The 25,954-nt window shown below is 43.1% G+C and overlaps 1 protein-coding gene across 5 annotated transcripts in view; it reads left to right on the top strand.

Moving 5' to 3' along the window:
• The window catches only part of ZNF385B (zinc finger protein 385B), a 316,667-nt gene that overhangs the window by 108,830 nt on the left and 181,883 nt on the right, over window positions 1–25,954 (top strand). The gene's annotated exons all lie outside the window — the stretch shown is intronic.

The raw sequence follows: 25,954 nt of genomic DNA, 5'->3' as shown, positions 1-25,954 counted from the left end.
TTCTCTGGTCCTTCTCCATGTTCTCTTGGAACTTGTGAACTGGATCTTGTTTCCTCTTGTTTTGTTTGCAGTGAGAATATCCTGGCTCTGCAGCCCTCTCAGATGGCTGCCCAGCATTCTTTAAAAGAATGCTTCCTCTACTGCTTACTTAAAATCACCTCCACTACCTGCTGGAATGTCAGTGCTTTACTCCTCCTTCAGTTATTCTTGGCTGTACAATTGGGGGTGTAAAATATCCGATTTGAAACAGTGAGAGTACCTGGGTTTCAGTCTGTGAAAATCCAAGTGAATTTTTCAGAAAAATCCACTTTGCTGGACTTTGCTGGACTTCGCGGTGGGCATGAACTCTGTTAATTCTCAGTTCCCAAGCCCTGAAATTCCAATCCATAAATTGAGCAACCCTTTCCCCTAGATTTCTTGGAAAAATAGATCCTTCAGTTGCAAAACCCTCAAGGAGATTGTTGAAACAGAAACAAAGTAACACATCCCTGAGGGAACTCTGCTCCTGAACAGTATTGAGAGAATCCTGCCTTCAGATTTCCTTGGGATTTTTCACTGGCTCAAGACAATTTTCTCCCGATGTTTTCTCATTGACATTTGGACACTGCTGTGTGAATTTCATTCAGACCCATAGTAGAGCTAAACTCTTTTTTAGGCTAATTTGTTCTCTGACAGTGTTCTGTTTTTAATTAGATTGCTCTTGAATGTCTTAGTGATCAGAATAGGCGGTCATGCTTTCTCCCCACAGTTATAGTTGTGAATGTCTTTGGATTGAGTTTTTCTAGGTGGATTGGCTAAGAGTTTAGTCAGGAATTGAAGGTAGTTTCAGCCTAGCCACAGATGAACGAAGCATAATTCTGTGCATGGACGCTGACTCTGTGAGTCCATCTGTTCTTTATATAGACATGTTCGGTTTTCTTGGCTGCCTGATCTTGCGTGAAGATGTGACATCTCTAGCAGAATGGTAGTTGTCCACTTGTAGACAATCACAGAAGTGGGTGTTGAATTTTAACAACGAATCCAGGCAGAATTCCGTGGCCCATGCACGTCGTAATAATGATAATTGTGGCTTTTAAGTGCTTACTGTGTGTCAGGCACTGAGCTAGAAACAAGATAATCAGATCAGATACAGTCCCTGTCCCACACGGAGCGCATAGTCCAAATGGGAAGAAGAACAGGTATTGGGTCCCAAATTTACAGATGAGGAAACTGTGGCTCAGAGAGGTTAAGCGACTTGCCCAAAGTCACCCAGCCAGTAATTAGTGGAGCTGGGATTAGAACCCTGGTCCTCCAACTCCCATCCTTATGCCTTTTCCAAAAGGCCAAGGTCCCTCAGTTGGCTCTCCTAAAGTGCATCTGGATGCTCGTGGCTTTTTGAAATAGAAGTTTTAGTAAGGGCTATTAGAAGTGGAACCGTAAGCGGAGACGAGCAACGACGCACTGAGGGAATAGCATCAAGTCTAGAAAGGCAGAAATTTCTAAGAGGAGAATTAGCTGCCGGGCCGAGGAATGTCCAGGAACCCTGGCTGTGGGGCTGAAGGGGGCATAGAAACCCCATAATTAATCAGAGCTGGACTTGCTCCACTGTTAGAGTTGGCCACCAGAAAGGGTAAGCTATCAGGTTTGTAGCAGCACAATCTCATCCTACGTTGGTCTCATTAGCAGAGCTGTGGTGAAGGAAAAGTGAAACTTGGAAGAGAATGAGAGGGAGTCTGGAGATTATGTGGATCCTGATTCTGCCAGGATGAAGTCTCTGAGACCAACCTCTACCCCACAGCTTTTGTGCATACATCCATAAATTATCTATTTATATTCATGTCCATCTTCCCCTCTAGACTGTGAGCTCATTGTGGACAAGGAACGTGTCTACCAACTCTCTTGCATTGTACTCTCCCAAGCACTTAGTGGAGTGCCCATCATACATTAAGTGCTAAATAAAGGCCATTGATTGATGTCACCAGTGCCGTCTCAGAGGTGGCCCAAGTATTTTTATCCCACTCTGAGTCCAAGCCTCCAAGAGCTCAAGAAACTTGAGGGATTGATTAACCTCTGCTGCTTAGAGCAAGCAGTGAGGCCTAATGGAAAGAGCCTAGGAGTCAGAAGACTCGGGTTTTAAGCCCAGCTCTACCAGTTGTTTGCTGGGTGGCTTTGGGCAAGACTCTTGACTTCTCTGTGCCTCAGTCCCCTCATCTGTAAAATGGGGATTCAGTACCTGTTCCCCCTCCTTCTTAGACTGTGAGTTCTATGTGGTCCAGGGACTGTGTCCAACTAATTAACTAGTACCTACCCCAGTGCTTAGTGGATAGAACACAGGCCCGGGAGCCCGAAGGACCTGGGTTCTAATTCTGCCTCTGCCACTTGTCTGCTGTGACCTTGGGCAAGTCACTTCACTTCTCTGGGCCTTAATTCCCTCATCTGAAGAATGCAGATTAAAACTGTAAACCCTATGTGGGACAGGGACTGTGTCCAACCCAGTTACCTTGCATCTACCCCAGTGCTTAATATAGTGCCAGGCACATAGTAAGTGCTTAACCAATACCACAATTATTACATAGTAAGTGCTTCACAAATGCCACAAGTTAGCTGCTGCTGAAAGTGGGGGTGTCTCATCCTATTTCTGACCCCACTCAAATCCCTGGCTTTTCTCACCAGATTTTCAACTGCTTTCATTGGTGCAGCAATCCCTGATAAATCCCTGCAGGATAAATAAAAGGAATAAACCTCCCAAATGGAAGGTCCCATAGGTAAGGTAACACACGCACTCTTTACAGCTGGATCCTGAAGCTAAGGGAATTTCACCCAGAGGAGACTCTCTTGGGGTTAGTTTTATTAAAAAGTTTTCATTATGTTTTTGGGTGGAAGGGAATGATTTTCTGGCTCTCAATTAAAACTTGAATATTTGTGAGAGAAAAGATGGACAAGAAACATGAACAAACACAGCCTGCTTTCTGTGGATAATAATGATGATGATAATTGTGGTAATTGTTGTTGATCGCTTACTCTGTGCCAGGCACTGTACTAAGCACTGGGGTGGATACAAGCAAAACGAGTTGGATATAGTCCCTGTCCCTTGTGGTGCTCACAGTCTCAATCCTCATTTTACAGATGAGATAACTGAGGCCCAGAGAAGTGAAGTGACTTGCCCAAGGTCCACAGCAGACAAGTGGTGGAGCTGGGATTAGAACCCAGGACCATCAGTGGAAAGAGCCCAGGCTTGGGAGTCAGAGGTCATGGGTTCTAATCCCGGCTCCTCCACGTGTCTGCTGCGTGACCTTGGGCAAGTCACTTCACTTCTCTGAGCCTCAGTTCCCTCATCTGTAAAATGGGGATGAAGACTGTGAGCCCCACGTGGGACAACCTGATCACCTTGTAACCCCCCAGCGCTTAGAACAGTGCTTTGCACATAGTAAACGCTTAACAAATACCATCATTATTATTATTATTATTATCCACTACAACCCATCAGCCCTAAGGACAGGTCTGAAGCTTCCTCCAGCTCACTCTGCCTTACAAGAGTCGCAAGAGACTGAACAGATAAGGTCCTTCAGGCCATTAGCAGCGTAACCAAAGCGATCCTCTCCCTCGCTGACTGAGGATTCCGATCCATTTTCTTTTCCCGAACTGCTGGTGCAGTGTGAAATCCCTCTTTCTGATTAAAGCTATGCTGGTAATATAGTGCAAAGGCAATGAATAATGAACATTAGTAGGGGCACATACCTATAAAATCTAAATAGCTCATTTCTGGCTTTCACTCTGCAAAAGTGGTTTCCATTTTAAAGATGTGAATGCGAGAAGTGGCAGCGGCAGTAGAATTCCCAGTTGGTGCCTATACCAATTTGGAAAGAAAGAATGAAACTGTCTAACTCGATCAAAATCTGGCTTCTCTGCAGAACGGATGGGTCTACTTAGATGATGAACTTAAGCCTTTTAACTATACTCAATAGGCCAGTATCATCATGGAAGGAGTGTAGAACAGATGCTGTCCTACCAGTTTATCAGATAATGAGCCAGTGTGCTAGTCTGTTCTCCCAGGTGTTTGATAATAATAATAATAGCAGTAATAATAATGATGATGGTATTTAAGTGCTTACAATGTGTCACGCACAGGGTAGTTACAAGCTTATCAGGTTGGACACAGTCCCTGTCCCACAATGGGCTCATAGTCTCAGTCCCCATTTCACAGATGAGGGAACAGAGGCTCAGAGAAGTGAAGTGACTGACTTGAGGTCACACAGCAGAAAAGTGAGAAGCAGCATGACTTAATGGAAAGAGCACGGGCTTGGGAGTCAGAAGTCATGGGTTCAAATCCTGGATCTGCCACTTGTCAGCTGTGTGACTTTGAGCAAATCACTTAACTTCTCGGTGCCTCAGTTACCTCATCTGTAAAATGGGGATTAAGACTGTGAGCCCCACATGGGACAACCTGATAACCTTGTATCTACCCTATCATTTAGTAAGCACTTAACAAGTACCATCATTATTATTATTATTAAGTGACAGAACCATGATTAGAAGCCAGGTCCTTCTGACTCCCAAGCCCATGCCCTATCCACTAGGTTTCATTGCTTACTGCCGAGTGATCAATCAATCAATCAATTATATTTATTGAGCGATTACTGTGTGCAGAGCACTGTACTAAGCGCTTGGGAAGTACAAGTTGGCAACATATAGAGACAGTCCCTACCCAACAGTGGGCTCACAGTCTAAAAGGGGGAGACAGATAACAAAACCAAACATACTAACAAAATAAAATAAATAGAATAGATATGTACAAGTAAAATAGAGTAATAGTAAATAGAGTAATAATAAATAAATAGAGTAATAATAAATAAATAGAGTAATAGTAAATAAATAAATAGAGTAATAGTAATAGAGTGATTACTGTTTGATCTTGTCAAATAGGCGTGACGATTTAATTGCTGTAGGGGCCATCACAGAACCCTGTATACTCAGTGTCCAGGTGTCTTACGCTATGTTCATGGGGGTCACTGGAGTCCAGAAGGACATCAGCTTGGGGCTGGAAGTTTAAGGCATCCCACGTACCATTCTCATGCAAAGTATACTTCCATTTTAGAAGGAAAAAGAAGGAAAGCCCTGAGACCTGAGTATGCACTATACCGAGGCCTCAAATTCACAAAAATGACAGCAATCAAGTTATTTTTGTGGGCTTCACTCAACCCATCTTGTGGAAAGTAGGGTTTTTTTCCATCCCTACATTTAGTTCTGTGCCAGAGGAATTCATATCACCGGGTTGCCTTTGGGCCTAAAAGACAAAAATCTTGTTGAGATGGTTTAAAGACACAGCAGCAGCTTTAATCCCTTATTTGCTCACTTCTAAGAGTTCAATGCAGACATTTATTGTTAATTTAACTCCTGCTTTTTGTTTTAATGAAATTGTCACTCCGACAGAGCTACAATGAAAGTGATTTAATCTTAGAGTCAAACTTCTAGCTGACAGAGAGCCAGCATGGTAGGCCTGAATGTATTCTGGCCAGTGTCGGATATTAATACTACTACTACTACTAATTATCGCAGTATTTGCTAAGTGCTTACTATATGCCAACCACTGTTCTAAGCACTGGGGGAGATACAAGATACAGTCCCTGTACAAGGTGACATTCTCAGTCTAAATAGGAGGGAGAACAGGTCTTGAATCCCCTTTTACAGTCGAGGAAACTGAGGCACAGAGACGTTAAGTAACTTGCCCAGGGTCACGCAGGCAAATGGCAGAGTTGGGATTAGAACCCCAGGTCTGTGCTATTTCCACTAGGCCATGCTAACTTCCCAGAAATTTTTCTTAATATATCTGTAAACTGGCTAATCTGATAACCTAATGATCACACTCTGAGTCTTTGCCTCTTCCTCAGGGATACAGAAAGAACCTGGCTCAAAAAACTATGCACTCATTTTGGGAAGGGAATAATTCTACCAACTCTGGTATACTGTACTCTCGCAAGCACTTAGTTCAGTGCTCTGCACACAGTAAGCGCTCAGTGCATATGATGGATCGATTGATAGTTTGATGGTAGAACTTCAAGGGAAAAAGTGAGCATCCTAAACATCATACAAGAGTGTTAATGGGACCTCTAGATCAAGCTTAGGACTGTAAAAGACAGCCTGCCAAGCTCACAACTGGGAGGACAGGGAAACCTAAAGGGGGAGCTTAAAACAGTGCTCTGCACAAAGTAAGCACTCAATAAGTACCATTGATTGATTGATTTTTATTCCTTTATCCTGTGTTTCCTTGAGCAAGTCTCTGCGGTCTTGTTGACTCATTAGCAAGTAGGGCAGGGTGTTCCGTAGAAAGTTGGGAAATTAGAATGTAGTAGAAGAGTGTAGAGGGAGATGAGAAACAGCAGGTGGAACTTAAGATTCCAGGTGACTTGAAGAAGCAGGGAAGCTTAGTCCTGGTACGAATTGACATGGTGCCGACTGAAAAAAGGCTTCAAATACAGCGAGCCCAAGTGGAATCAACCACATTTGAGAGACTTCTTCACCGAGTCACCCTTTGGCTCTCAGCACCCTGTCAGTCAATGGCATTTATTGAGCACCTACTGTACACGAAGCACATTACTAAGCACAATAGAGTAGGTAGGCACAATATTGTTATATTGCAGCGTGGCTCAGTGGAAAGAGCCCGGGCTTGGGAGTCAGAGGTCGTGGGTTCGAATCCCGGCTCCACCACAAGTCTGCTGTGTGACCTTGGGCAAGTCACTTAACTTCTCGGAGCCTCAGTTCCCTCATCTGTAAAAATGGGGATTAAGACTGTGAGCCCCACGTGGGACAACTTGATCACACTGTATCCCCCCCCAGCGCTTAGAACAGTGCTTTGCACATAGTAAGCGCTTAACAAATGCCATCATCATCATCATCATCATCATCATTGATCACTCAGCATTAAAATGAATGGAGAGATTTTAAAATAGTGACTAGATTTGCAAGCAGAGATATTCCTGCTGCTCGTCATGGCCCACCTTCAAGCTAGTTCTCAGTCAAAGAGTTTGTAAGTGTCACCTATAATCATCAGAGCACCATAAGGCTGTAGTCCCTTAACCAGGGTAGAGGGGATTGCTCTTTAGTCCCGGCTTAGGTAGGGGTGAAACAGAAAATCTCAAAGCCAAGACCTGCTCATCTGCCAGACCTTTCCTTGCACTAACTGATAGATTGAATTGGAGATTTGATTGCTGACCTGTGAAATGATTCACATTACAGGGAATCAGCATGGATCAGGTGAAAGAGCCTGGGCTCGGGAGTCAGAGGTCATGGGTTCGAATCCTGGCTCAGCCACTTGTCAGCTTTGTGACCTTGGGCAAGCCACTTAACTTCTCTGTGCCTCAGTCACCTCATCTGTAAAATGGGGATTAAGACTGTGAGCCCCACGTGGGACAACCTGATCACCTTGTGTCCCCCCAGCGCTTAGAACAGTGCTTCACACATAGTAAGTGCTTAACAAATACCATTATTATTATTATTATTCCGATTGTACCAAATGATTCATAAACGATCAGAATAAAACACAAGATGACATTTGATTTGGATTATATATGGGCACTAACGGGGCACTCAGTCCTGTGACTTCTTTTGTCCTGTGACTCCTTTGTCCTTCAGCCTTCCTGGCTGCAAGTTGTGGTCAGAAAACCAAGTCTTCTCACGGAGATGTGAGGATTAATTGGATCAATAGGAGAGAGATTTGGGGAAGCGGGTTTGTGACCTGTAAGGCACAAATGGAGCGGGGCCACTTGGCAGACGGAACTGTGCTCTGAAATCTACTCTTGGAGCATGTCTGATGGATCTGACTAGCTGGAAAGCTGTGACAGGATGTTTCCAGGAAGGTCAGATGAGCTTACTATGAAGGATGAGTATTAATGGATCGGCACCGCTAAGCCATAGTGGTTATGCAGGAGAGCAGAGTTCGGGGATAAAAGAATATGCGTGCAGCAGGACATGCGTGATGCAGATAAGACAGTTTTTTCTGATGAAGTAGGTGAGTACTTTAGGTGGGAAAATGCATCATCATCACCATCTTCATCATCATCACCATCTTCGTCATCTTTTTTTTTAATGGTTTTTGTTAAGAGCTTCCTTCGTGCCAGGCACTGTACCAAGCTGTGGGGTAGAAACAAGCTAATCAGGTTGGACACAGTCTGTATCCTACATGGGTCTCACAGCCTTAATCCCCATTTTACAGATGAGGGAACCGAGGCCCAGAGAAGTGAAGCAACTTGCCCGGGGTCTCACAGCAGACAAGTGGCGGAGTCGGTATTAGAAGCCATATCTTCTCTCTCATCATCAAGCTGTGGGAAGTCTTTTTTGACCTTAAAAGTAACCGTTGCTCTTACTTGGTGTAGTGTCCTGAACTAGGCACTTGGGAATCAATCAATCAGTAATTGGTTTTTATTGAGCATTTACTATGTGCTTGGGAGAGGTACAGAGTAACAAAGTGACATATCCTCTAACCTTAAGGATCTTACATGCTAATGGGGGAGACAGACATAAAAAATATTTCCAAAATAGAGGATCAAAAATAAAGGAGGCGGCCATATGTGAAAGCAAAATCAATACCTTTTCTCACTGCTTAGACTCTGGGCTTTTTTTGAGGCAGGGACTGGTAAAGGGCATAGCTAATACCACAGTCATTAATTATTAAAGAGAACCCAGCATGCCTAGTGGTTAGAGCACAGGCCTAGGAGTCAGAAGGACTTGAGTTCAAATTCCGGCTCCCCTACTTGTCTGCTCTGAGACCTTGGGCAAGTCGCTTCACTTCTCTGGGCCTCAGGTACCTCAACATTAACTAGGGATTAGGATTGTGAGCCCCATGTGGGACAGATTCTACCCCAGTGCTTAGTACAGTGTCTGGCATACAGTAAGCGCTAAACATATACTATAAAAAATAGATAAAAAATAGGGTGTAAATATGTTCTCAAGCGGTAGAGCTGACGGAAGAGTTGATGTGGTTCAGGATTCTGGGATTTCAGTCAGGGAGGGCTTGTTGGAGGAGGTGGGATTTGAATGTGGAGAGAGCTGTGGTCGGGTCTGGCCTGGGGAGTGAGGGCATTCCATGCTGGGGGACCAGCATAAGCGAGTGGATGGAGATGGAAGAGTGGAGAGTGGAGTACCCCTGTCCCTGGGATTATCCATCTTCATAGAGCCCAGGCCTTGGAGTCAGAAGGACCTGGGTTCTAATCCCTGCTCTGCCACTTGTCTGCTCTGTGATCCTGTGCAAGTCACTTTACTTCTCCATGGCTGTTACTTTATCTGTAAAATGGGGATTTAGACTGTGAGCCCCGAGTGGGACAACCTGGTAACCTTGTATCTACCCCAGTGCTTAGAACAGTGCTTGGCACATAGTAAGCGCTTAAATGCCATTATTATTATTATTAATAATAAGAAGAAGAAGTAAGATTGAATGAATGAAAATATGTCAGATGGTTTGTGTGCTGTCCTCTCTTTCCATCCCCCAGTTGTTCATTCGGCAATAATGGTGGCATTTGTTAAGCGCTTCCTATGTGCCGAGCACGGTTCTATGCGCTGGGGGGGATACAAGGTAATCAGGTTCTCCCACGTGGGGCTCACAGTCTTAATCTTAATCTTAAAGAAGCAGCATGGCTCAGTGGAAAAAGCCTAGGCTTTGGAGTCAGAGGTCATGGGTTCAAATCCCAGCTCTGCCAATTGTCAGTTCTGTGACTTTGGGCAAGTCACTTAACTTCTCTGTGCCTCAGTTACCTCTGTTCCTCAGTTTCCTCATCTATAAAATGGGGATTAAGACTGTGAGCCCCCGTGGGACAACCTGATCACCTTGCAACCTCCCCAACGCTTAGAGCAGTGCTTGGCACATAGTAAGTGCTTAATAAATGCCATTATTATTATTAATCCCCATTTTACAGGTGAGGTAACTGAGGCACGGACAAGTGGGGGAGCGGGATTAGAACTCACAACCTCTGACTCCCAAACCCTGGCTCTTTCCACTGAGCCACACTGCTTCTTGTGAGCAATTATTACCTTCCTTATGCTCTAGATTCCAAGTACTCAGTAAATATGAATGATTGATCTCCTCTCTAAACTGTAAGCCCGTTGTGGGCAGGGAATCTGTCTACCAACCCTGTTACATTGTACTCTCCTGAGTGCTTTGTGTAGTGCTCGGCACACAGTAAGTACTCAATAAATGCGATTGATTGATTCCCCCTCGAGACTGTAAGGTCGTGGTGAGTAGGGAATGTGTCTACCAATTCTGCTATATTATTATATTGTGCTTTCTTGAGGGCTTAGTATATTACTCTACACTCAGTAAGCGCTCAATAAAAGACCATTGACATTGATTGATTTGGACTCGATAAGGTTTCCAATAATGGTGAAACCACCACGTCTTTCCGTGGGAACCGTAACCCACAGTTGGAACCGAGGGCTTGCCGATCAATCTTTATTTTATTCTGCCTCTCTCAAATAATTTGCATGGCAATTTTGTGCTCAATTAGCCGATCTCCGGTTGTCAGTTTTGCATCACTTGTCAATATCACGCCGTAGCGAGGTGAGAAAATGACTGAGCTAGAAATGGAGCAATTTGTGAAAGCAAACTCAAAATTCATTGCGAAAAACCATCAATACCTTAATTTGGGGCATCCGGTGAGTGTGCTTTAAATGTTCTGCCTATGGACAGTGAAGGTGTTTTCCAACTCTGTTATTATGTACTCTCCCAAGTGCTCAATACAGTGCTCTGCACAAAGTAAGCACTCAATGAATACAATTGATTGTCTATTAAAGAGAAGCTCGCAATACTTATACACATAGATATGGGCTAGAGGATCAAGTGAATCACTGCTCCACCTAATCTATTTGGAAAGATATATTGTAAAATCTGCATTGCATTTATGTTTCACCTTTACTCTAAAAATCTGTTGCTTTCTCTGATAATCAGTATTTCTGCTGACCTATTTTCATCCTTAGATTTTAAGAATTAGGTAATGTCGATTCATGAATCAGGGCCTGGTAGCAACTCATTGTGGGCAGGGAATGTGTCTACCACCTCTGTTATATTGTACTCAACTAAGTCCTTAATACAGTGCTCTGCACACAGTAAGTGCTCAATCAATACAACTGATTGATTTTACAGTATTTAAGTTTCAAATGATGGGTCCTCATGACAAACTGCATGGTATACTGCTAATGTAAAATCAGAAGCTGACTAATAGAAAAATGTTGCATGTTTGGAATACCCATTCAGTTATGCCAAACTGTAGAAATGACCAATTCTGTGTGACGATTGTCAACTCAGGAAAAATGGGAATAATGCCACAGACACTTTCTAGTCAAAATGATGTAGGTCAGGTATCAAGGTTTTCTCAATTGTTTATTTTTTACAATGTAGTGCTACCAATATTAATATTAATTATTGGTGGTAATTTATATAGGTATTTCTGGGAGAGGTATTTGTAAAAGAGTGCAATTTTTAATTGGAGTGTGGCAGAAAGGGTCAAAAATGTAGAGATTCGACTATTATTTTGAATAACAGTAGGTGGACCCCATCAACATATCCCAAAGAGAACTGAAGTTTGATTAATGGCCAATAAAAGTGTTTTCAAAGGCTATAAATGTTGTGCTGAATTGGCTTGTGGGAATGGATTTCAGCTATATAAAGCCCTGTAAATCATTTTGTCTTTATTTTCATGAGGTTCTTGGTTTTAATTTTTTAAATAGTAAAACACTGGGATTCTGCATTTCTAAGTTCATGAGAGGAAGGATGTATCCATTAAGGATGTCCCTCTGAGTCAGCTGCAAACCAAGATGCTTACCCAGTTAGAGGGGAGATTGACGTTAACCTGAAATACCTTTATGAATAATAATAATAATAATGGTATTTGTTTAGCACTTACTATGTGCCAGGCAGTGTACTAAGCGCTGGGATGGATATGAGCAAATTGGGTTGGACACAGTCCCTGTTCCACATGGGGCTCACAGTGTCAATCACCATTTTACAGATGAGGTAACTGAGGCCCAGAGAACTGAAGTGACTTGCCCAGGCATACCTTTACCTAATGGTTTGTGGTCTGTTTTGACTTAAATATTCTCATTTGGAGCGACTGGTCAAAAACTTTGCAGAATATCAAACACAAATTGAGAGCATTTCTCCACTGGCTTTGCAATGATTCCTTCTTGTCGGAGAAGCTGCGTGGCTTAATGGAAAGAGCACAGGCTTGGGAGTCAAAGGTTGTGGGTTCTAATCTCGCTTCTGCTACTTGTCAGCTGTGTAACTTTGGGCAAGTCACTTAACTTCTCTGTGCCTCAGTTACCTCACCTGTAAAATGGGGAGAAAGACTGTGAGCCCCACGTGGGACAACCTGATAACCTTGTATCAACCCCAGCACTTAGAACAGTGCTTGGCACATAGTAGGCGCCTAACAAATACCATAATTATACATATTTTAATTATTATCATTATTATTCATGATTGAATTATTTTTCAATGACTCACTGGTATTTATTGAATGCTTACTATGTGCCGAACACTTGGGAGAGAACAGTACAACAGAATTAGCAGAAACGTTCCTTTTCCGCAATGAGCTTACAGTCTACAGCAGGAGATAAACATTAATGTGAATAAATAAATGAGTAATTCTGGAAGAGGGGCTGTAAAGCATCACATTTCGAGGGCATTGTGTATAGTAGTGGTGGGAAAGCCATACATTCAGAACATCCACTGCTATTCCCTATTTAGATGTAATAGAGACCACCCAGGATGTCTCAGACCAAATTGAGAAATGAGGGGTAAACATATCCCAGCAGCTGATGGCATCCACCCAAGAGTTCTTGAAACAACTCAGGTGGTTGAAGCATTTCTGTCGTGAGTTGTAACTTATCTTTACAAATGGCCACTGTATTGAGGACTGAAGAATTGCCAAAGAAACAAAGCCTATAAGAAGGTTTTCAAGACCTACAGAAAAAGAGTAGGAGAGCTTATTGTAACTATAAGTATGCTTGTCATGGAACATAGGCAGTAGCGACAGTAATAATGGAAACATCAGGCCCGTCTCCCCACCAATCAAGCAATCACAAGTATGCATTGAAGGCTTTTTGTGTGAAGAACACTGTACTAAGTGCTTGGGGGAGTGCAATTCAATAAAGTCGGTTTTCAGTAGCCCATACCTGGGCTCCTCGTGCCTAGTCAGAAAGACCTGGGTTTTAATCCCGGCTCCGCCACTTGTCTGCTGTGTGACCTTGCGTGAGTCACTTAACTTCTCTGGTCCTTAGTTCCCTCATCTGTAAAATGGTGATTCAGAGTGTGAGCCCCAAGTGGGACAAAGACAGTGTCCAACCTGATTAGCTTGTATCAACCCCAGCGCTTAGAACAGTGCTTGTCACATAGTAAGCACTTAACAAATACCGTAATAATAATAATTATTATTATTTACATGCCTGTCTCTCCCTCTAGACTGTCAGCTCCTTATGGGCAGGGGTAGTATCTACCAACTGTATTATCTTGTACTCTCCCAAGCGTTTACTACACTGCCTTGCACACAGACAACCCTCAATAAATCCCATTGACTGGAATGATTTCAGGGGTGATCCTGTGAATTATATACTGACGATGATCATCCCTTTGCCTGGCAAATAGAATCAATAATTAAGTCCAGAATTCATGAACATTTAGCAAGTTATACTGCAGTGATGGAGAGAGAGAGAATCATGGTTTCCGTAAGGTTTGCCTCACTGGTCTTTTGGGATTCTTGGAGGGGGTCAGCAAGCACGGGGAGAGAGGGTAGCCAGTGGAGAAAAATATTTAGATTGCCAAAAGCTTTTGATGAAACTGTCCAACAAGGACTTGTAAAAGCATTGAGTAACCGTGGGACGGGAGAGGATGTTTTATCATGGATAGAATATTGGCTTGAATATTGAAAGTAAGGGTAAACAGCCACTTTTCAGGATGACGAAGTGCGAATACACCCCCCCTCCCTTCCAGGAATCTATGCTCGAACTGGTTTTGTGGACCATAACTGGTGGGGAAGAAGGAGTGTGCCATGAAATTTCCAAGTTTGCAGACAACACTATGCTCTTTCAAGGGGGTGGAATGTCGGGCATATGGAGATAAAGTGCTGCAAGAGTTCACACAGCTGAGTGGGATGAAAACTGACAGCCAAGCTTCAACGAGAGCCTCTGCGAGGTAAATCACCTCGGGAAAAAGAGTCCTCATTCTAAGTACGTGGTGAGGGGCTCTGAACTATCAGCCGCTAGCCAAAAGGGTCACTCGTTCATGTAAATCATTGGTCTGATGGGTCGCTATAGCCGAAAAGGTTAATTCGAGACTTGGTGTCACCAGGAAGGGACTAGGAAAATGAAAGCAGCCTTGCCTATTGGAGAGAGCACAAGTCTGGGAGTCAGAGGACCTGGGTTCTAATTCCGGCTTCCCTGCTTGTCTCCTGTGTGATCTTGGGCAAGTCACTTCAGTTGAGTAGAATTGGTAAACACGCTCGCTGCCCATGAAGAGCTGACAGTTTTATCCTTGGGGTTCGAAGTTGACTGCTGATGTTCTTACTGGTGCAGCTAACTCTAGTTCCCTCCCATCCCAATGCATCGAGGGACCTGTCTCGGTTTTTGAGTAGGTCTTTCACTAGCCCAGCCTCTGTGAAGTCTTTGCTCAAAGAAGGCAGTCACCGTCAGCCTCCAGTGACTCACTACTCTGTCCCTCTAGAAAGTAAGCTCGTTGTAGGCAGGGAACGCATCTGTTTATTGTTGTATCGTACTTTTCCAAGCGCTTAGTATAGTGCTCTGCAAACAGTACCGTTGATCGACTCCCCTGTGAGACTCTGCTTCATTTATTCTGTCCTCCTGGCAGCAGTAGTTTGTACAGGAAGGTTGGTGACTGAGACAGCCCGTGAAGCTCCTTGAATTAAGAGTCTCCAGATTGGAGGCTCACCTGTGCTGGGCAGCAGCAGCGTGGGAGAGACTAAAGTTTACTACGCGGAAGGAGGCAAAGATAAACTACTTCTGAATTTTTACCAAGAAAACTCTGTGGGTACACTACCAGAATAATTGCAGGTGGAGGTTGGGGGTCCTGGGAGAGATGTGTCCATGGCATCGACGACTCGACAGCATAAGACAAGATTGGATTAAAGCAGTGGTCTCCCTTCATAAATTCCCTTGGGAAGCAGCATGGCCAAAAGGAAAGAGCATGTCTGAGAGTCAGAGGCCCTGAGTTCTAATGTTGACTTTGCCCCTTGTTCGCTGTGTGACCTTGGGTATATCACTTAACTTCTCTGTGCCTCAGTTACCTCATCTATAAAATATAGAGTAAGACTGTGAGCCCCATGTGGGGCAGGGACTGTGTCCAACCTGATTACCTTTTATCTACCTCAGTGGTTCGAACAGTGTTTGGCATATAGGAAGCACTTAAGTACCATTTTTTTAAAAAAGAGCTATCCATCATCAGCAGAGGAATGTTGAGTACGTTTCAGTAAGGCATGGTACCTGTGTCAAGTGAACTCTTGTTCCAGAAGCCACGTTTCTCCAAGCCCGAGTCTCAGTTGAATGGGAGGACAGTAATCAGCCAGGGTGTTTCGTTAGTGCTTTCTTGTCTCTGTTTCTAACTAGAGTATGATGTTCACATCTTCACCTTTTCGATGAAGCAAGTAGCAGCATGGAGTAATGGAAAGAGCACTGGTCCTGGGAGTCAGGAGAACTGAATTCTAATCTCAGCTTTTCCATTTTCATGCTGAGTGACCTTGGACGAGGCACTTAACTGCTCAGTGTCTCAGTTTCCTTATCTGGCGAATGGGGATTCGCTATCCATCCTCATCCCCCTTTGACTGCCCATGTCCCATGTGAAGCAGGGACTGTGTCCAATGTGATTTTCGTTCTCTGTCACTGGGCTTGACCCAGAGAAGGAGCTTAACGAATGCCATTATCATTATTTTGGGATGGTCATTAGTCTCATGGGCTAATTCTGTCCACATACATCATTGTAAAGATATCATCAACTCAGGTTAATGGGCATAAGATACCGGTTTAAGCCACTTCATATTCTGAGCATGTATTGAGACCTTGGGGCAGTAAATATCCTTTCTAGTAAATCATGTAAGTTGTGGGTAAAGTTTTCCCATGATGAACATTACCCCCCAAAAAGTCCTGAATGCACAGAAATCTCCAGGACATGATAGAAATGTCCCAAGCAAATTGACATAGAGGTTAAAACATATTTCGCCCTCTAGACTGCAAGCTCATTGTGGGCAGGGAATGTGTCCGCTTATTGTTATATTGTACTCTCTCAAGCAGTTAGTTCAGTGCTTTGCATACAGTAAGCCCTCAATAAATATGATTGAATGAATGCAAGAATAAAATGAACAAAATCAAGAGCTGCTCATAATGTAGACCTGTGAGATTGAAGGTATATTTCTTAATAGTTTTGAGATTTCCAAGATGGATAATATATGACCCATTCTATTAAAACCATTGCTCAATCCATGATTTGATATCCATAATGGATAACAGGCAGTTCCAAATGTCTTTTAATATGGGGAAACATTAGTAGAACAGAGTACACTGATTGGTACAGTAATTTAGATAAATGCATTTAAGGTAGTAGAAACAAAGGGAATGCCTGAAAAAAATCTTTTATAAATAACCACTGCCCCACAAATAAAAATACCTATTTACAACATGCAATTATCTACAGGTGAAAAATCAGGAATTCCTTATAGTCTACTGGAAAGAGCAGAGGCTGGGAATCAGAGGACTTGGGTTCTAATCCCATATCTGCCACATGTCTACTGTGTGACCTAGGGTAGAAAATATAATAATAATAATAATAATGATATTTGTTAAATGTTTACTATGTGCCAAGCACTGTTCTAAGCACTGGGGTAGATACAAGGTAAACAGGTTGTCCCACGTGGGGTTCACAGTCTTAATCCCCATTTTACAGATGAGGAAACAGAGGCATAGAGAAGTTAAGTGACTTGCCCAAGGTCCCACTGCAGACAAGTGGTGGAACCAGGATTAGAACCCATGACCTCTGACTCTCAAGCCCAGGCTCCTTCCACTAAGCCATGCTGTTTCTAAGGTAGATCACTTACCTTTTTTTAAATGATATTTGTTAAGAGTTTACTATGTGCCAGGCACTGTACTAAGTGCTGGGGTAGATACAAGCTAATCAGTTTGGATACCATCCATTTACCATGTGGAGCTCAGAGTCTTAGTCCCCATTTTACAGATGAGATAACTGAGGCCCAGAGAAGCAAAGTGACTTGCCTAAAGTCGATCAGCCGACAAGTGGTGGAGCTGGGATTAGAATCCAGGTCCTTCTGACGCCCAGGCCCGTGCTCTATCCGCTAGAACAGGCTGCTTCTCTGTCAACTTGTACTTCCCAAGCGCTTAGTACAGTGCTCTGCACACAGTAAGCACTCAATAAATATGAATGAATGAATGCTTCAGTTCCTTCACCTGCAAAGTGGGGATTCAATACCTGTTCTCCCTACTACTACTTAGACTGTGAGCCTCAGGTGGGATCTGATTGTCTTGTGTCTTCCTCTGCGCTTAGTGTAGTGGATGGCACATAGTAAGCGCTTACCAAACACCACAATTATCATTATTTATTATTACTGTGTGCTGATGTTGGCTGTTGAATTGAGGAAACCAAATGTAGAGTTTTCATTGGTAAAATAGCAGTAATAATCCCACTTTATATGGGAAATCCGCCTTCATTGAAGATCTCAAAATCATCATTGCAGTCCATCTGTTCATAAATCCATCAGATTGGGAGCATATTCTGGCAGGTGTCTATTTTATATTCCTTTGCCTTTGGCTAACATATCTCAGACTTTGGGTTCCCGGTTGCAATGCAACACCCTCACTCACCCTAAGTCTCTGCCCAAATTGTTAACGTGGAAGACTCAGATGCTTAAAGATAAAGTGAGCATCAAGTTTGAGGGTGTAAACCTCCAAAATTCAAGTCCTCGGTGCTAAATGAGTTTGTCTGGATTAGGTCTAGAGCCAGATTTTAATGCCTTTCAATATGGGAGCTCAATTAGGTGTTTCCTCCACTTGCCAGTCTTGCATGGCGTTCGGGTTACAAGGACTGTTTTGTAATAATAACTGTGGTGTCTGTTAAGCACTTACCATGTGCCAGCCACTGTACTAAGCACTGAGGTAGATAAGAGATAATTAGGTCGGACACAGTCTCTTATGCCACGTGGCTCTTACGGTTTTAATCCCCATATAGATATAGATAAGAAAACTCATATAGATGAGAAAACTGGGGCCCAGAGAAGTGAAGTGACTTGCCCGAGGTCACACAGCAGACAACTGACAGAGGGGGGATTAGAAGCCAGGTCCTCTGACTCCTAGTCCCATGCTTGATTCACTAGACCCCGCGACTCCCCCCCCCAAAAAAGATTCTTGGTGTTAATGAGATCTTGCAATTCCACCAGCACATTAGGGGTGTAGTGGTTGGCTGGGACTGAATCCTGATTGAATGCGCAGAAGGCTTAACTTGGTTTTGTGGTAGCAAAAACAGAAAACACATTTTTGAGCCTGTTGTTAGGTAGGGATTGTCTCTATCTGTTGCCAAATTGTACTTTCCAAGCGATTAGTACACAGTAAGCGCTCAATAAATGCGAGTGAATGAATGACTTCTGGCTATGACTTGCCACCGCACACTTGGGCACGCATCTGATTATTCGATTTTTATCCCAGCTCATGGCACAGTATAAACATAGTAATAATCGTTTATTTAAGGGTCTTCCCTGAATCCGTGGAGGTAATTCTGAAATATCCTTGAATATGTGCCCGCTCTTGTTGAAAAATTTTCTACAAACACACACACACACACACACACACAATTCTATTCTGTTCCTTTGCCTAGCTCTCCACACAAAAAATTGCTAAAGGAAATGTGGTGGTGAAACAGATTTTCAAGCCAAAATGTTCAATCCAGGCCCCAGAAGTGTGGGGAAAATGTTTACATGCACCTATTTTCCATGTGTTCATCTTAATCTTCTACACCCACGGGGGCCTTGAGCAATTTCATGGGCATATTTTAAAGGCTTTTTTGAAATTGTTGTTGGTTTACTCCCCTGATCCATTTTAATTAAAAGGTCACAGATTCAATCTTGGTGTTTTTTTTCCTCCCCCCCCCCCCCCCCCCCCCCCCCCAGGTTTTAGGCAAAACAAAGCGGTGGATTAAGGCCAGGTTGGCTTGCATCTATTGCCTCGAGTAGTAGTTTTGATCCAATTTTGAGACAGAATCCAAAACACTGGGGACTGTGGGTTTTTCTCCAGGCCTACTGGATGGGTTTCAGGGCCACTGTGTCTGTTCAGAGAACATCAGCTCCTGTCTCAACCTAAAGCACCAGGAAAAGAGGCAGCAATGTGGATTGAGCTCTAGAACTCTTCCTGCAGAGGTGAGGAGGAGAAATGGGATGTGTGAATCAGTGGTGACTTCTGCTTGGAGGCTGATTTCCCCTACCCTTCTTGACTATTGTGGGTCCAGGTGGAGACAATGTGTAGGTTCCCTGTGGCCGAAGCCTGTCTTTATGGTGTTCGTAATAATAACGATGATTATTATTAATAATAATAATAATGATGGCATTTGTTAAGCACTTACTATGTGCAAAGCACTGTTCTAATCACTGGGGGGATATAACATGATCAGGTTGTCCCACGTGGGGCTAACAGTCAATCCCCGTTTACAGATGAGGTAACTGAGGTTCAGAGAAGTTAAGTGACTTGCCCAAGGTCACACAGCAGACATGTGGCAGAGCCGGGATTCAAACCCATGACCTCTGACTCCAAAGCCCGTTCGTGCCTCATACTGTACTAAGCGCTGGGGTGGATTCAAGCAAATCAGGTCAGACCCAGTCCCTGGCCTACATGGGGCTCACAGGCTCAATCCCCATTTTACAGGTGAGGGAATTCAGACCCAGAGAAGTGAAGCGACTTGCCCTAAGTCACACAGTAGACAAGCGGTGGAGCCGGAATAAGAACCCATGACCTTCTGACGCTCAGGCTCGTGTTCTATCCATTACACCATGCTACTTCTCTTAGTGCTCGGAGTGAATACCAAGTGCTTAGATTCATTCATTCATTCAGCTGTATTTATTGAGAGCTTACTGTGTGCAGAGCACTGTACTAAGCGCTTGGGAAGTACAAGTTGGCAACATATAGAGACGGTCCCTACCCAACAGTGGGTTCACAGTCTAGATGATGCTGAAGTAGTAACTGGGGGGAAATAAAGTGGGGGGGATCAGTCAATCAAATCAATGGTATGTATTCATTCATTCAATCATATTTATTGAGTACTTACTGTGTGCAGAGCACTGTACTAAGCGCTTGGGAAGTACAAGTTGGCAACATATAGAGATGGTCCCTACCCAACAACTGTATTAAGCACTTGGGAGTGTTCAATACAACAGAGTTGTTAGACCTGTGCCCTGCCCACAAGGAGCTTTCATTCTAGAGGGAGAGACAGAGAGCAATATAAATCAATACAAAGGTTTTCAGGAGACGCTCCTTACATTTATATTTCACCTGAGAGTCAAGGAAGGCCTCCTGTTGAAGTGATTTTTAGAAGAGTTTTGAAAATGGGGACAGCAGTGGTCGAACAGATGTGGTATGGCTTAGTGGGTAGAGCACAGGGAGTCAGAAGGTCATGGGTTCTAATCCTGACTCCACCATTTGTCTGCTGTGTGGTCTTGGGCAAGTCACTTCACTACTCTGGGCTTCAGTTCCCTCATCTGTAAAATGGGGATTGAGACTGTGAGCCCCATGTGGGACAACCTGATTACCTTGTATCCCCCCTGGCACTTAGAACAGTTCTTGGCACATAGTGCTTAACAAATGCCATGATTATTATTATTATTATGGGAGAAAGGGATTGTGTTCAACCCGATTTGCTTGTCTTCTCCTCCCCCCCCCGCCCCCAGCATTTAATACAGTCTCTGGCACATAGTAAGCATTAACAAATACCACAATTACTATTATGATAATTATTATTAGATGCAGAATGTAGAGGCAGTTCCAGGAGGAAAGGAGAGAGTGAGCAAGAGGATGGTGATGAGACCCATGGGAATGAAGCCCAGGGAGTAGTTTGACTTGAAAGGAATGAACTGTGCAAACTGGTAGGAGAAAAGCAAGAATAAGTAGGGGGTGGAGAGCTGATTCGAGGGCCTCGAAGCCAGCCGGTGGTCAGGAATTTCTGCTTGATGCAGAGAGGAATGGGCAGCCACTGAAAGTTTTGGAGTGGTGGAGAGAAGCCACAGAACGTATGCCAACATTAAACTTTCAAAAAATCCAACATAAGACGAGCAAGCACTCCCAACGGTGAGGGCTGACATAACATAATTAAATGACACTGGTTTATAAAATGAGAGGGGAAGATCAGTCAATCCATCACTACCATTTATTGATAGCCTGCGGGGAGAGGATTGTACTAGGCACTTGAGAGAGAATAGTAGAGTTAAGAAACACAATTCCTACCCTCAACCATTGTCCAATCTAGTGAGTGGATTTATTGTTGGTAGTAACGAAAGTCTACAAATTATGTAATGAGAGTCCTCGTGTTTGGTAGTGTTTGAACTAACTTAATTGCATTCAGTTTTTGAAAGTTGATGAATGGCTACTATGTCTTCAATCACTTGTGCCTGATTTTCAGCTCTTTGTCCTTTCTGTGTATCCCTTTTTAAAAATACATATTTTCATAACCTATCTAGCCATAAATAGACAGTAATTGCTAGGCTCTTGACAGCATATTCCCTTCAATAATGTTACTCAGTCCCAAACATAGCCAAAAATAGACTCATGTAGCTGTATAGAACATCGACATAAGTACAGGAATGAATTCAATTCTTTAATGCTCTGAATTCAATACTAACTGGCAGTATCCTTACCATCAGTATTTATGCTGTCCTTGGTCTTCTTGATGCCAGTAGTCACTTTAGTGGCATGCTAAAATAAGAACTTCGGAATTGTAATTCTAAATTATAAAATAGATTTTAGCTAAGTATATTATTTATATCGGTTGGATCAGATCCCATGGCACTTTTAAGCTCTTTGATGATCATTTCAGACCACTCCATATACTGTTGTTTAAAATGAGCCACATCCGATGTAAATATATAATTTAAAAATACGCAGATAAATGGTGAAGTGTAAATTAACCGGTCAGAGAATGTAAATATTTGAATAAACCTTGCTGAGGAGAATGCGACTAAGTGGAGGACTAGCTTCATGAAGCAAGAATCCTCAGGGGCAGCCTGTTGATTGAATTCTTATCTGGATGACCTTGTGGTTTGATTTCATGGTTTCTAGCCAGATTGAAAAGCTGAGACAGTCCTCTTTACTCTCTGCAGACAGTCATATGTTGGGATATTCATTTCTCACATCTTTTGAAGACCGCAGTGATACTGAAAAGTTGTATTTAAAGCTATAATAAATTGGAAGGATATATGCAGAACCAGATAATTTTCTGTCCCTTGATTATTTCAATTCTGAATCTGGCTCTTCTGAGTCATATTGCTAAGTAAGCCAGGAAGTCATCAATTTATGTGCCTGGAAGCAGCACAGCCCAGTCCTCTAGACTGTAAGCTCATTGTGGGCAGGGAGTGTGTCTTTATTGTTTTGTTGTACTCTCCAAATGATTAGGATAGTGCTCTGCACACAGTAGGTGTTCAATAAATACCATTGATTGATCTCCTAGTGTTTTCAAGACACACAGGTGATTCCCAAAAGTGGGTCTTACCCCAAGCAACACAAATCAGTCAATCATATTTAACACTGTCTTATTTTTTTTTAATTTTGGGATGATTTTGTAAGAATGCTAGATGTTAATCTAGTCGATTTGAGTTCTGATTTTCTAATATCAATTGCATAATCTGTTTTCCACATTTTGACATTAATTCTAAATGCATGCACAAGTGGCTGTATTGCTGCTATATCACTTCCTAATAATTCTCTTAGGTTATGCTCTTAAACAGCATAAAGTACTTGACAAATATTGATTTAGTCATTTTCCCAGCATCCCTGTTAAGGAGGTGAGGAACGATGAATGAAAGAAGTAGGTTACATTATATTATCTGATTTTCTGGCGTTACAGCTAAGGTTATGGAGACACAAAAAGACCCATTCAGTTGACACTGATTATGCAGTTAGTTTGTACCTAAAACTAGAACTTTGATAATTTGATTCAATTTATCAGAAATGTCACCTTCTTTTTATGAAGAAAAAGAGAGCAGTGTGGTCTAGTGAATAGAGCATGGGCCTGGGAATCAGAAGGACCTGGGTTCCAATCCCAGCTCCATCACCTGTCTGCTGTATGACCTTGGGCAAGTCACTTCACTTCTCTCTGTCTCAGTTATCTGTAAAATGGGGATTGAACTGTGTGCCCCACTTGGTTCGTGGACGGTGTCCAAACTGATTATCTTGTATCTATCTCAGCACTTAATTACCATGCCTGACACATAGAAAGCACTTAACGAATACTATATTTTATTAAAACAATGAAGAATGCTTGTAAAATTAGCCTATTTTTGAAAAATTTGATAACTAGAGACTGATTTTTCTATTGTTCTGAGGATGCATCAGAGATAAAAATCAGATGTCTACGATCATATCTAGTGCTTATGGACATGAAAGACGAATACCAGACTACAAATTGTGGAGAAATTAGAATCAGTAGCCTAATCTGTGTTTACCCCCTGTAAAGGGCTCTCTTGAAGGCCCCCATCTTCTGGCAAGATTTCAATCCAGCCCCAACTTCCATTCCTAGTACCATCTTTTCAGCCAGGGTCCTTGTTGCCCGTTTCTTCTTGTTTTAACTTAGTTTAGGCTAAGTAGCTTTCAGGGCTTGCTAGCCCTTTTCTCTGTAACTTCCTTGATGGCAGCCTCTACACCCTACGCACTCGTGTATGCCCCTCAAATTCCAGCCACCTCAGTTCACCGAGACAACACTCGCCAATGACTTCCTTGTAGCCAAGATGAGTAGTGTCTACTCTATCCTAATCCTGCCTGACTTTTTGACTGTCTTCGACACTCTGGATGGCTCCCTCTTCTTGAAACACTTTCAGGACTCAGTTTTGTTGACTTAGGACATGGTTGTTCTCTTCCCTCTCATTCCATTTCGTCTCCAGTTCATTCGTGAAGCAGGGTGGCCTAGCAGATAGAGCACGGGTTTTTGGAGTCACAGGGTCTTGGACTCTAATCCCGGGTCAGCCACTTCTCTGCTTGGGCAAGCCAAGTCACTTCTCTGTGCCTGTTACCTCATTTGCAAAATGGAGATTAAAACTGAGCCTCCTGTGGGATAGGGACTGTATCTAACCTGATATGCTTGTCTCTACCCTAGTGCAATCCTGCAAGTGCCCTTGCCTCCACGGCATCACTATTTTGTATGTCCAACCAGCATGTCTACTTACTTACTACGCCTAAAACCAAGCTACTCATTTGCCCTCCTAAATCTACTCCTCCTAACTCTCCTGCCTCAATCAGTAACATTGCCAGGACCCGTCCTTTAATCTCTACCAAATCGGCCACCACTTTGGCACACGATTTAGTAAGAGCACGACTAGACTACTGTACCAGCTTCCTCTCTGGCCTTCCTCCTCCAGCCATCCCAACTTCCATTCTCTAGTTCACGTTGCTTCAGGGATCATCTCCCAGAAGCTTTGCTTGGCACAAATTTCTTCATGTTTTCCCACTCTTCACAACTTCCCAATGGTTCTCTCTGCATTCTTCCTCCTCATGTAAAAACTCCTCACCACTGACTTCTAGTCCCTTCACCAATTCACCAGAGAAGCATCCTGGCAAAGTGGATAGAGCAAGGGCCTGAGAGAAGGTCATGGGTTCTAATACTGGCTCCACCACTTGTCTGCTGTGTGACCTTGGGCAAGTCACCTCACTTCTCTGGGCCTCAGTTACCTCATTTGTAAAATGGGGATTGAGACTGTGAGCCCCACGTGGGACAGGGGCCGTGTCCAACCCGATTTGCTTATATCCACCCCAGCACTTAGTACAGTGCCTAGCACATAGTTAAGCACTTAACAAATACCTTTAAAAAATTCCCCATTTCTTACACCAGTAAATCAATGGTATTAAGTGCCTACCTTCTGCAGAGCACTGGAATAAATGCTTGGGAGAGTACAGCGTCTTCTTTCTCCAACTGCTTCTCACCAAGCAGTTCTCTTTGCTTCTTCTAAACTAACCTTGTAGCTGTTTCTCCGTCTTGACTCTGTGGTCTCTCTGTGTCCTCCATCCTGTTCTTCCTCTGGCATGGCATTTTCCTCTCCCTCCAAATCTGACAGGGCACAGGGCCCCTCCACCCTTAGTGCAAGATTGCCTAAAAACCCACCTCATCCAACATGCCTTCCGTGATTAATTTCCAGCATCGTCTGCCTTATAAACCCATTAGCCATCTCTAGCCATTTTGGACTTGTGCTCTTTATCAGCACTTCTGAATGTACTTGTACATAGAGTTATTTGGGTTACGCTGTATGTACTTTTTTTGTCTGTTTCCTGTGTTATATTGGAAGCACCCTGTTGGCAGAGAAGGTGTCCCTGACTTGTTTATACTTCCCAAACATTTACTACAGTGCACTGCACCCAGTGAAGTCCAACAAATGCTATTCCTTATTAAATAAATAGTAATAATGAAATAATAATAAAAATTTATTGTTTCTTCTACTACTAATGATAGTAATCTCCCCTCTAGATTCTAAGCTCATTGTGTGCAGGGAATGTGTTTGTACTCTTCCAAGCACTTAGTACAGTGTTCTGTATACAGTAAGTGCTCAATAGAAACAATTTTCTTGTTTGATTGATCATGGCCTTTGTTAAACACTTACTATGGGCAAAGAGATGGAGTAGATAGAAAGTAATTAGGTTAGGTGCCATCCCTGTCACTCAGGGAACTCCTAGCCTAAGTGGGCGCTATAACGGGTATTGAATCTCTGTTTTACAGTTAAGGAAACTGAGGCACAGAGAA

The sequence above is a fragment of the Tachyglossus aculeatus genome, chromosome 9 (genome assembly GCF_015852505.1).
Source record: "Tachyglossus aculeatus isolate mTacAcu1 chromosome 9, mTacAcu1.pri, whole genome shotgun sequence".
NCBI lineage: Eukaryota > Metazoa > Chordata > Mammalia > Monotremata > Tachyglossidae > Tachyglossus > Tachyglossus aculeatus.
The sequence above is the reverse complement of the archived record's forward strand: the minus strand, read 5'-3'. Positions and strand labels throughout refer to the sequence as shown.